Consider the following 12,708-nt stretch of genomic DNA (forward strand, 5'->3'; position numbering starts at 1 on the left):
TTGGGATCAGTTGCAGTTATTACCTTCATCCCTTGTAAGACCCCACAAATGATTCTGTAAAGTATCCCACTCCTTCCCCAGGTGATTCTTATGGGGAAATTCAATAAAAGAGTGAGCAACAAAAGGGGCAGACACACACATTTACACACAAGGACAGATGTAGGGACAGACATAGACTCAGACAAGAGAACAAGCACAGGGACAGACAGACTTCTTCAGAAAGGCACAGATTTAGAGTCATGCAACAGACAAAGAAGGGAAGACAGGGAACATGTAGAAAATTCAAATCTGGAAATGAATCCCAGTGGAAGTGCTTTTATTTCTTTCCTTAATGCCACACTGAAGAAGTATTGGTGACCCTGAGTTAATCACTGATGTGCTGAATCCACACAACAGGCCCTCTGTTGTTGTTTTGTTAAACTTACATAGAATCAAGCTGCCTTCTACGTACTCTTGCTGACACCTATACATTCGAGCAACGTTTTTTAATGTTAATTAATTAATTAATTAATTTATTAAAGATTTCTCTCTCTTCCCTGCCACCGCCTCCCATTTCCCTCCCCCTCCCCCAATTAAGTCCCCCTCCCTCCTCAGCCCAAAGAGCAATCAGGGTTCCCTGCCCTGTGGGAAGTCCAGGGCCAACCCACCTCCATCCAGGTCTAGTAAGGTGAGCATCGAGCAACTGTGATCCCTAATGAGAAACGTTTCTTTAGTCAGTGGGCTCTGGTGAATGCATAGACTCACACCTGGCCGAAGTTTAGAGAATGCATAACTGTGCAGTTCTCAGACCTCAGCAAGACATCTGAACTACAACACCCTCCAAGGCTCAGGGACTACTCTGGAAGAGAGAGGCAGAGGTTGTAGATGGTTTCTGTGAAATGGTGTCAAGGACACAATGATCATCACACACAGGAAGGGGTTCTTAAGGCCTCACCCTCAGTGAGGGACTTTTCTCACTTAATGTGTGCTAGGGGATGGGATGCCATAAAATTACAGGAAAAGGAAATTCACATAAGCAGCCACACTTTAACTCTTTGGATTTTAAGGCCAATAGAGTAGTTTGGGTGGTGCTTTTTACTTATGTTAGAGTTGAGTATGGAAACCTCAACAAGGCTGGTCTGTGACTTAGAAAATCCACTAAAATTCATTGACGCCTATTATTGAACTCCAGTTCCCAAAACTGTAATGGCAGTCTCAGATACTCAGAAACGGGCTCAACCTGGACTTTGGAGGATTTTTGGAGGATAGATAAAAGCCAACATTCCTTAAAAACTTGTGAAGTTAGTTCCTCTACCCAAAGGTGTCATTTCTCTTATCACTGGAAGTAGGGAATATTGGCTGCCTGTGGTGTCTATTACCATAATAAGGTACAGACCGGCCTCCAGGCTCTTTCAGTAGCACAAGTACCTGCTGTACAGTTCAAAGTCCATGCTAGTGTTCTAGATCTTCTTCCCTCCTGTCCTCCCCTAACCTTCCTCTCATTCAGAAGAATCCCTACCCCAGCTTCTCATTCTCTTTCTAAACCTATCTCTCTGTCTCCCCCTGTCTCTATGTTCCTCTCCCTCTTTCTGTGTCTCCTCCTCTGTCTCTCTCCCTCTGCCTCTCCTTTTTCTTCTTTCATAGTCAGGTGTTCAGCCAACATCTGTTCCTGGTCTGTCTGATTTGATATGCCACTATCTGTTCTATCTCTGATAGGTATTATAGAAGCTTTCTCCTTAAACATGTCACCAAGACATCATGTCAACAGTTTGTACAATACCAAGAAACAGTTTAAAATATTTTTAAAACATTTTAATGAAAAAACTATTCTATACTAAAATCATTATATACAGTGTCAAGAAATTTTTAACATTAAACTTTGACAATTTCAGGAATATTTTAGAAAATTTATATTGTTGACATTACTCCTCATAGGCTTCAGCAGCAACTGAAAAGAAAAGCAAGAATTATCAGTAGTATCAAGAACATCATTGGTGGCAGCGTCAGGATGAGCAGTAACAGAGGCATCACCAGTAGAATCTTATGTAGTGTCATGTCACAAGGAATGCCATTGTATTTGAGATGTGGTGACAATGTGGAGTCTTATTTCATTGGTTTTATTCTCACATGTTGCTTCTTTGGGGGTGTTTCTTTACAAAATGATGCTATCCACATAAGTCACAGTTTATGGACAGAGAAAAATAGAAACTAATATCTAACAGTTACATTTCTCTGCTTAGCCATTCAGACAACACAAGTTTCATGTTAGATGTATTTTCAATATGATTGGAAAAGATAAGCATTTTTTCTAGTTTTAGGTAATGGCTAAAGAGTCCTATATATAGCACAAAATTTATTTATGATATGTATTGGTGCCAAAGAGAATTGGATTTCTAGTGCATAAGTCATCATCTATTTTAAACCACTGCTGTGGTCTAACTTACCTTGTTAAACTCATTTTAATGCATGTCACATGTTAAATTAGGTTGAATACCCACGTCATCACTGTTGATACAAATTTCAAAAACCATATTCCGGTGGTTATCATCAGCAGTGCCATTGTTGCTTCCCAAAGTGGCAGAACCTTGGAGTGAGTTGCATAGTGGGTGTATTCAGCTGGACTGGTAGCACTAAAGTACTCATTAGCACTCTGAGAGTCGAAAGCGTCACCTGGCACATGAACAAGAGCAGATTCCTGATCAGTAGTGAAGCTATCACACTTGTGTTCTCTTCTAAGCAAGTTTCAAGAACAGGGTCAGAATGTTGTTGAGGGGGAGAGAACGAGGAGGAAGGAGAGAAAATGGCGTCTGCAGATTACAGTACCTACAGCCAAGCTGCAGCCCAGCAGGGCTACAGTGCTTACACAGCCCAGCCAACTCAAGGATATGCACAGACCACCCAGGCCTATGGGAAACAAAGCTATGGAACCTATGGACAGCCTACTGATATCAGCTCAGAGCACTGCCACCTACAGGCAGACTGCATATGTGACTTCCTATGGACAGCCTCCCACTGGTGATACCACTCCAACTGCCCCCAGGCATACAGCCAGACTGTTCAAGGATGTGGCACTGGTGCTCATGACACCACCACTGCTCCAGTCCTCTTGTGCAGCTCAGTCTGCATATGGCACCCAGCCTGTCTACCCAGCCTATGGCCAGCAGCCAGCAGCCGCTGCACCTGCAAGACCACAGGATGTAAAGAGCCCACTGAGACTAGTCAACCTCAATCTAGCACAGGGGGTTATAACTAGCCCAGCCTAGGGTATGGACAGAGTAATTACAGATATCCCCAAGCACCTGGGAGCTACCCCATGCAGCCAGTCCCTGCACCTCCACCCTATCCTCCTACACATCTTATCCTACACATCCTATCTTTCTCTTCACAGCCAACTAGTTATGATCAGAGCAGTTAATCTCAATAGAACATCTATGGGCAACCTAGCAACTATGGACAGCAGAGTAGCTATGGTCAACAAAGCAGCTATGGGCAACAACCTCCCACTAGTTACCCCCCTCAGACTGGATCCTACAGCCAGGCTCCAAGTCAATATAGCCAACAGAGCAGCAGCTACAGGGAGCAGAGTTCATTCCGATAGGACCACACCAAATGGTGTCGGGGGCAGGAGTCTGGAGGATTTTTCGGACCAGGAGAGAACCAGAGCATGAGTGGCCCTGATAACCGGGAGAGGAGAAGAAGGGGATTTAATCATGGAGGCATGAGCAGAGGTGGGCGGGGAGGAGGACATGGTGGAATGGGCTCTAGAGAGCGAGGTGGCATCAATAAGCCCGGTGGACCCATGGATGAAGGACCAGGTCCTTATCTAGGCCTTCCTATAGATCCTGATGAGGATTCTGACGACAGTGCAATTTATGTGCAAGGTTTAAATGACAATGTGACTCTGGATGATCTGGCAGACTTCGGTAAGCAATGTGGGGTTGTCAAGATGAACAAGAGAACTGGGCAACTCATGATCCACACCTATTTGGATAAGGAGAGAGGAAAGCCTAAAGGTGACGCCACAGTGGCCTATGAAGATCTGCCAACTGCCAAGGCTGCTGTGGAATGGTTTGATGGAAAAGATATTCAAGGAAGCAAACTTAAAGCTTCTCTTGCCCGAAAGAAGCCTCCAAAAATAGCAAGTGGAGTGGCATGCCACCTCATGAGGGCAGAGGGATGCCATCACCACTCTGTGGAGGTCATAATAGCCCAAGAGGTCCCAAAGGAATCATGGGTCACATGGGAGGCATTGGAGGAGAGGAGGGGGCTTCCCAACAGGAAAACCCTGGGGCTCCTGAGGGACCCCCTTGTGGAGGAGGAAATGTCCAGCACTGAGCCGGAGATTGGCAGTGTCCCATGCCGGGCTGTGGAACCCAGAACTTGACCTGGAGAACAGAACGCAACCAGTGTAAGGACCAAAACCTGAGGGCTTCCACCCACTACCATTCCAACCTCCGGGATGTGATCGTGGCCGAGGCGGCAGTGGTGCCATGCAGGGAAGAAAAGGTGTCCTTATGGATCGTGGTGGTCCTGGAGAAATGTTCTGAGGTGGCAGAGGTGGAGAGAAACGTGGCTTCTGAGGTGGCCATAGCTTGGACCGAGGTGGACTTGGTTGAGGAATACGACATGGTCCTGAGGATCTTCCTGGACCATTGATGGAACCGATGATAGAGAGAAGTGGTGGACCTGGAGGTCCGGGAAGGCCTGCGTAAATGGAATAAGGTGAGCACAGTCAGGAAATTAGAGACCATCCGTACTAGAGAGCTGCATGGATGACCAGACTTATTTTTTTTACACCAGAAAAGATTTTAAATTTATAATTCCATATATATAATGTTGACCACAACATCATGATTATTTCTCTCTGTACTTTAGTATTTTCACCATTTCTGAAATAACATTAGAACAAGTTAATCCTAGTGAGCAGAGTTTTTTATTTTTTTTTAAAGATGGTTGTTTTAGACTTAGCACTGGGAACCCCTTGTGAGCATACTCAGTATCTTTGTGGACTACCAAGGGAGCCTCAAATTGTAACAAGGTTCATGGTTGTGATTGTTTTCAAAAAAGTTGCAAATGTTTATTAACTGTCAAAAAATAATGTTGCATAGGGTCTGTGGTGTCAACAGTGTGCCTACAGGAGCAAGCTCATCATCAGCATGTGGTCTTCCCCTTGCATGCCCAGTGTAAGTCCTAAAGAACATGTGTGATCCATTGTGGTGTCGTGAAGTGTAATTTTCTCAGATTCCTGAAGAGTGTCACCTCTGTGCCTTGTACCTGGAACTGAAGGTAATTCAGTGGCGGTGGTAGGCTGGGACAAAATGCCATCTTCATAATTTTCAGGAAGAACTCCTTCAGGCTTGGTTTCTTCAACCTTTAAGGAAATATTGAGAACTTAGTTTTCATTAAAAGTATCACTGATTTTTGTTCACTTTAGAAGAATTTATCTGTTAACACCAGGGTCTTGATTTATAGGCCTCAAATAGTTGTTGGCTCAGGGAATTTTATCACTATAACCACTAATATTGTGTAACCTTTGACTACTTTCTGTTTGATTCCAAGGCCAGAGATTGAGAAAATGAAAAGGGGACCTGCTCAGCTTTATGTGTGTGTGTGGGGGGGTGAGGGGTGGGAAGAGAAAAACCTTAACAAGGTGGATCTCTATTATTAGCTTGAAACGCTGTCCTGGTGGCATGCAGCGAGGATCAGGCGGACTTATGGACCGTGTTGGTCCTGCAGAAATGTCCCGAGGAGGCAGAGGTGGAGACAGAGGTTGCTTCTTAGATGTCCGTAGTTTGGACCGAGGTGGCTTTGGTGGAGGAATACGACGTGATCCTGGGGCTCCTCCTGGACCATTGATGGAACAGATGGAATGAACAAGAGGTGGTCCTGGAGGCCCTGGAGGACCTGCGTAAAAGGATAAAGACTAAAACAGTCAGGAACTTAGAGACCGGCCGTACTAGAGAGCCCTGCAGGGCTGCATGGACGACCCGATTTATTTTTTGTATCCAGAAACTATTTTAATTTATAATTCCATATTTATAATGTTGGCCACAACATCACGATTATTACTGTCTGTACTTTAGTATTTCCACCATTTGTGAACAAACATTAAAACAATTGAATGGTGGTTTGCTGAGTTTCTTTTCTTTTCAAGATGCTTGTTTGAAGACTTGACAATGGGAACCCCTTGTGAGCATACTCAGTATCATTGTGGAGAACCTAGAGGGCCTCTAATTGCAACAAAGTTCATAGTTGTGATTATTTTCAAATACATTCCAAATGTTTACTAACTGTCAAAACTAATGTTGCAGAGGGTCCATGGTGTCACCACTGTGGCTACCAAGAGCAAGCTTAGCATCAGCATGTGGTCTCCCCCTTGCATGCCCAGTGTAAGTCCTAAAGAACCTGTGTGATTCATTGTGGTGTCGTGAAGTGTCATTTTCTCAGAATCCTGAGGAGTGTCACATCTGTGCCTTGTACCTTGAAATGAAGGTAATTCAGTGTCGGAGGTAGGCTGGGGCACGATGCCGTCGTCATAATTTTTAGGAAGAATTCCGTCCCGCTTTGTTTCTTCAACCTTTCAGGAAATTTTGAGAACTTAGTTTTCATTAAAAGTATCACTGATTTTGATTGACTTTAGAAAAACTTATCTGTTCATGCCAGGGTCTTGATTAATAGTCCCCTATTATTTCTTTGCTCAGGGAAATTTTATCACTATAACCATTGCTATCGGTTAACCTTGCTTCCTTTCAGTTTAATTCAAAGCTGAGAGTTTGAGAATCTTAAAAGGGGACCTGCTCAGGTTTATGTTTGGGGGGGGGGAGAATGGGGGTAGTAAGAGAATAACCTTCACAAGGTGGCTCTCTGTTTTCACCTGGTGAGGCTGCCCTGGTGGCATGCAGCGAGGATCAGGCAAACTTATGGACCGTGTTGGTCCTGCAGAAATGTTCCGAGGAGGCAGAGGTGGAGACAGAGGTTGCTTCTTAGATGTCGGTAGCGTGGACCGAGGTGGCCTTGGTGGAGGAATAAGACGCGGTCCTGGGGCTCCTTCTGGACCATTGATGGAACAGATGGAATGAACAAGAGGTGATCCTTGAGGCCCTGGAGGACCTGCGTAAAAGGATAAAAACGAAAACAGTCAGGAACGTAGGGACTGGCCCTACTAGAGAGGAGTGCAGGGCTGCATAGATGACCAGATTTATTCTCCGAACCCAGAAAATGATTTACATTCATAATGCCATATTTGTGATGTTGGCCAGAACATCACGATTATTACTGTCTGTACTTTCGTATTTCCACCATTTGTGAAGAAACATTAAAACAATTGAATGGTGGTTTGCTGAGTTTCTTTTCTTTTCAAGATGCTTGTTTGAAGACTTGACAATGGAAACCCCTTGTGAGCATAATCAGTATCATTGTGGAGAACTTATAGGGCCTCTAATTGCAACAAAGTTCATAGTTGTGATTGTTTTCAAGTACATTCCAAATGTTTATTAACTGTCAAAACTAATGTTGCAGAGGGTCCATGGTGTCACCACTGTGGCTACCAAGAGCAAGCTTAGCGTCAGCATGTGGTCTCCCCATATATGCCCAGTGTAAGTATTAAAGAACGTGTGTGATCCATTGTGGTGTCGTGAAGTGTAATTTTCTCAGATTCCTGAAGAGTGTCACCTCTGTGCCTTGTACCTGGAACTGAAGGTAATTCAGTGGCGGTGGTAGGCTGGGGCAAAATGCCATCTTCATAATTTTCAGGAAGAACTCCTTCAGGCTTGGTTTCTTCAACCTTTAAGGAAGTTTTGAGATCTTAGTTTTCATTAAAAGTATCACTGATTTCTGTTCACTTTAGAAGAATTTATCTGTTAACACCAGGGTCTTGATTTATAGGCCTCAAATATTTGTCGGCTCAGGGGATATTATCACTATAACCACTAATATTGTGTAACTTTGATTACTTTCTGTTTGATTCCAAGGCCAGAGATTGAGAAAATGAAAAAGGGACCTGCTCAGCCTTATGTGTGTGTGTGGGGGGGGGTGGGGGTGGGAAGAGAAAAACCTTCACAAGGTGGATCTCTATTATTAGATTGTGACGCTGTCCTGGTGGCATGCAGCGAGGATCAGGCAAACTTATGGACCGTGTTGCTCCTGCAGAAATGTCCCGAGGAGGCAGAGGTGGAGACAGAGGTTGCTTCTTAGATGTCCGTAGCTTGGACCGAGGTGGTTTTGGTGGAGGAATACGACGTGGTCCTGGGGCTCCTCCTGGACCATTGATGGAACAGATGGAATGATCAAGAGGTGGTCCTGGAGGCCCTGGAGGACCTGCGTAAAAGGATAAAGACTAAAACAGTCAGGAACTTAGAGACCGGCCCTACTAGAGAGCCCTGCAGGGCTGCATGGACGAGGCAATTTATTTTTTGTATCCAGAAACTATTTTAATTTATAATTCCATATTTATAATATTGGCCACAACATCACGATTATTACTGTCTGTACTTTAGTATTTCCACCATTTGTGAAGAAACATTAAAACAATTGAATGGTAGTTTGCTGAGATTCTTTTCTTTTCAAGATGCTTGTTTGAAGACTTGACAATGGGAACCCCTTGTGAGCATACTCAGTATCATTGTGGAGAACCTAGAGGGCCTCTAATTGCAACAAAGTTCATAGTTGTGATTGTTTTCAAATACATTCCAAATGTTTACTAACTGTCAAAACTAATGTTGCAGAGGGTCCATGGTGTCACCAGTGTGGCTACCAAGAGCAAGCTTAGCGTCAGCATGTGGTCTCCCCTTACATGCCCAGTGTAAGTTCTAAAGAACGTGTGATCCATTGTGGTGTCGTGAAGTGTCATTTTCTCAGAATCCTGAGGAGTGTTACATCTGTGCCTTGTACCTTGAAATGAAGGTAATTCAGTGTCGTCGGTAGTCTGGGGCACGATGCCATCGTCATAATTTTCAGGAAGAAATCCTTCCAGCTTGGTTTCTTGAACCTTTCAGGAAATTTTGAGATATTAGTTTTCATTAAAAATGTCACTGAATTTGATTCGTTTTAGAAGAACTTATCTGTTCATGCCAGGGTCTTGATTTATAGTCCCCAAATATTTGTTTGCTCAGGGAAATTTTATCACTATAACCACTGCTATCGGTTAACCTTGCTTCCTTTCAGTTTAATTCAAAGCTGAGAGTTTGAGAATCTTAAAAGTGGACCTGCTCAGGTTTATGTGTGTGTGTCTGGGGGGAGGATGGGGGGTAGTAAGAGAAAACCTTCACAAGGTGGCTCTCTGTTATCACCTGGTGAGGCTGTCCTGGTGGCATGCAGCGAGGATCAGACGGACTTATGGACCATGTTGGTCCTGCAGAAATGTCCCGAGGAGGCAGAGGTGGAGACAGAGGTTGCTTCTTAGATGTCCGTAGCTTGGACCGAGGTGGCCTTGGTGGAGGAATAAGACGCGGTCCTGGGGCTCCTCCTGGACCATTGATGGAACAGATGGAATGAACAAGAGGTGGTCCTTGAGGCCCTGGAGGACCTGCGTAAAAGGATAAAGACGAAAACAGTCAGGAACTTAGAGACCGGCCCTGCTAGTGAGCTCTGAGGGCTACATGGATGACCCGATTTATTTTTTGTATCCAGAAATTGTTTTAAATTTATAATTCCATTATTTATAATATTGGTCACAACATCACGATTATTACTGTCTGTACTTTAGTATTTCCACCATTTGTGAAGAAACATTAAAACAATTGAATGGTGGTTTGCTGAGTTTCTTTTCTTTTCAAGATGCTTGTTTGAAGACTTGACAATGGGAACCCCTTGTGAGCATACTCAGTATCATTGTGAGAACCTAAAGGGCCTCTAATTGCAACAAAGTTCATAGTTGTGATTGTTTTCAAATACATTCCAAATGTTTACTAACTGTCAAAACTAATGTTGCACAGGGTCCATGGTGTCACCACTGTGGCTACCAAGAGCAAGCTTAGCTTCAGCATGTGGTCTCCCCTTACATGCCCAGTGTAAGTCCTAAAGAACGTGTGTGATCCATTGTGGTGTCGTGAAGTGTCATTTTCTCAGAATCCTGAGGAGTGTTACATCTGTGCCTTGTACCTTGAAATGAAGGTAATTCAGTGTCGTCGGTAGGCTGGGGCACGATGCCATCGTCATAATTTTCAGGAAGAAATCCTTCCGGCTTGGTTTCTTGAACCTTTCAGGAAATTTTGAGAACTTAGTTTTCATTAAAAATGTCACTGATTTTCATTCGCTTTAGAAGAACTTATCTGTTCATGCCAGGGTCTTGATTTATAGTCCCCAAATATTTCTTTGCTCAGGGAAATTTCATCCCTATAACCATTGCTATCGGTTAACCATGGTTCCTTTCAGTTTAATTCAAAGCTGAGAGTTTGAGAATCTTAAAAGGGGACCTGTTCAGGTTTATGTGTGTGTGGGGGGGGAGAATGGGGGGTAGTAAGAGAATAACATTCACAAGGTTGCTCTCTGTTATCACCTGGTGAGGCTGCCCTGGTGGCATGCAGCGAGGATCAGGCGGACTTATGGACCGTGTTGGTCCTGCAGAAATGTCCCGAGGAGGCAGAGGTGGAGACAGAGGTTGCTTCTTAGATGTCCGTAGCTTGGACCGAGGTGGCCTTGGTGGAGGAATAAGACGCGGTCCTGGGGCTCCCCCTGGACCATTGATGGAACAGATGGAATGAACAAGAGGTGGTCCTTGAGGCCCTGGAGGACCTGCGTAAAAGGATAAAGACGAAAACAGTCTGGAACTTAGAGACCGGCCCTACTAGAGAGCTCTGAGGGCTACTTGGATGACCCGATTTATTTTTGGTATCCAGAAACTGTTTTAAATTTATAATTCCATTATTTATAATATTGGCCACAACATCACAATTATTACTGTCTGTACTTTAGTATTTCCACCATTTGTGAACAAACATTAAAACAATTGAATGGTGGTTTGCTGAGTTTCTTTTCTTTTCAAGATGCTTGTTTGAAGACTTGACAATGGGAACCCCTTGTGAGCATACTCAGTATCATTGTGGAGAACCTAGAGGGCCTCTAATTGCAACAAAGGTCATAGTTGTGATTGTTTTCAAATACATTCCAAATGTTTACTAACTGTCAAAACTAATGTTGCAGAGGGTCCATGGTGTCACCACTGTGGCTACCAAGAGCAAGCTTAGCGTCAACATGTGGTCTCCCCTTACAAGCCCAGTGTAAGTCCTAAAGAACGTGTGTGATCCATTGTGGTGTCGTGAAGTGTCATTTTCTCAGATTCCTGAGAAGTGTCACATCTGTGCCTTGTACCTTGAAATGAAGGTAATTCAGTGTCGTCGGTAGTCTGGGGCACGATGCCATCGTCATAATTTTCAGGAAGAAATCCTTCCGGCTTGGTTTCTTGAACCTTTCAGGAAATTTTGAGATATTAGTTTTCATTAAAAATGTCACTGAATTTGATTCGTTTTAGAAGAACTTATCTGTTCATGCCAGGGTCTTGATTTATAGTCCCCAAATATTTCTTTGCTCAGGGAAATTTTATCACTATAACCATTGCTATCGGTTAACCATGGTTCCTTTCAGTTTAATTCAAAGCTGAGAGTTTGAGAATCTTAAAAGGGGACCTGTTCAGGTTTATGTGTGGGGGGAGGGAGAATGGTGGGTAGTAAGAGAATAACCTTCACAAGGTTGCTCTCTGTTATCACCTGGTGAGGCTGCCCTGGTGGCATGCAGCGAGGACTTATGGACTGTGTTGGTCCTGCAGAAATGTCCCGAGGAGGCAGAGGTGGAGACAGAGGTTGCTTCTTAGATGTCCGTAGCTTGGACCGAGGTGGCCTTGGTGGAGGAATAAGACGCGGTCCTGGGGCTCCCCCTGGACCATTGATGGAACAGATGGAATGAACAAGAGGTGGTCCTTGAGGCCCTGGAGGACCTGCGTAAAAGGATAAAGACGAAAACAGTCTGGAACTTAGAGACCGGCCCTACTAGAGAGCTCTGAGGGCTACTTGGATGACCCGATTTATTTTTGGTATCCAGAAACTGTTTTAAATTTATAATTCCATTATTTATAATATTGGCCACAACATCACAATTATTACTGTCTGTACTTTAGTATTTCCACCATTTGTGAACAAACATTAAAACAATTGAATGGTGGTTTGCTGAGTTTCTTTTCTTTTCAAGATGCTTGTTTGAAGACTTGACAATGGGAACCCCTTGTGAGCATACTCAGTATCATTGTGGAGAACCTAGAGGGCCTCTAATTGCAACAAAGGTCATAGTTGTGATTGTTTTCAAATACATTCCAAATGTTTACTAACTGTCAAAACTAATGTTGCAGAGGGTCCATGGTGTCACCACTGTGGCTACCAAGAGCAAGCTTAGCGTCAGCATGTGGTCTCCCCTTACATGCCCAGTGTAAGTCCTAAAGAACGTGTGTGATCCATTGTGGTGTCGTGAAGTGTCATTTTCTCAGATTCCTGAGAAGTGTCACATCTGTGCCTTGTACCTTGAAATGAAGGTAATTCAGTGTCGTCGGTAGTCTGGGGCACGATGCCATCGTCATAATTTTCAGGAAGAAATCCTTCCGGCTTGGTTTCTTGAACCTTTCAGGAAATTTTGAGATATTAGTTTTCATTAAAAATGTCACTGAATTTGATTCGTTTTAGAAGAACTTATCTGTTCATGCCAGGGTCTTGATTTATAGTCCCCAAATATTTCTTTGCTCAGGGA

The 12,708-nt window shown here is 43.8% G+C and overlaps 1 pseudogene; it reads left to right on the plus strand.

Moving 5' to 3' along the window:
- Nucleotides 1-2,655: 2,655 nt before the first annotated feature.
- LOC121459605 lies at nt 2,656-8,303 on the plus strand (annotated as a pseudogene).
- Nucleotides 8,304-12,708: the final 4,405 nt, after the last annotated feature.

Source organism: Microtus oregoni, unplaced genomic scaffold (assembly GCF_018167655.1).
Source record: "Microtus oregoni isolate MIOR12 unplaced genomic scaffold, Mior012 000019F_ref0000042, whole genome shotgun sequence".
Lineage (NCBI taxonomy): Eukaryota > Metazoa > Chordata > Mammalia > Rodentia > Cricetidae > Microtus > Microtus oregoni.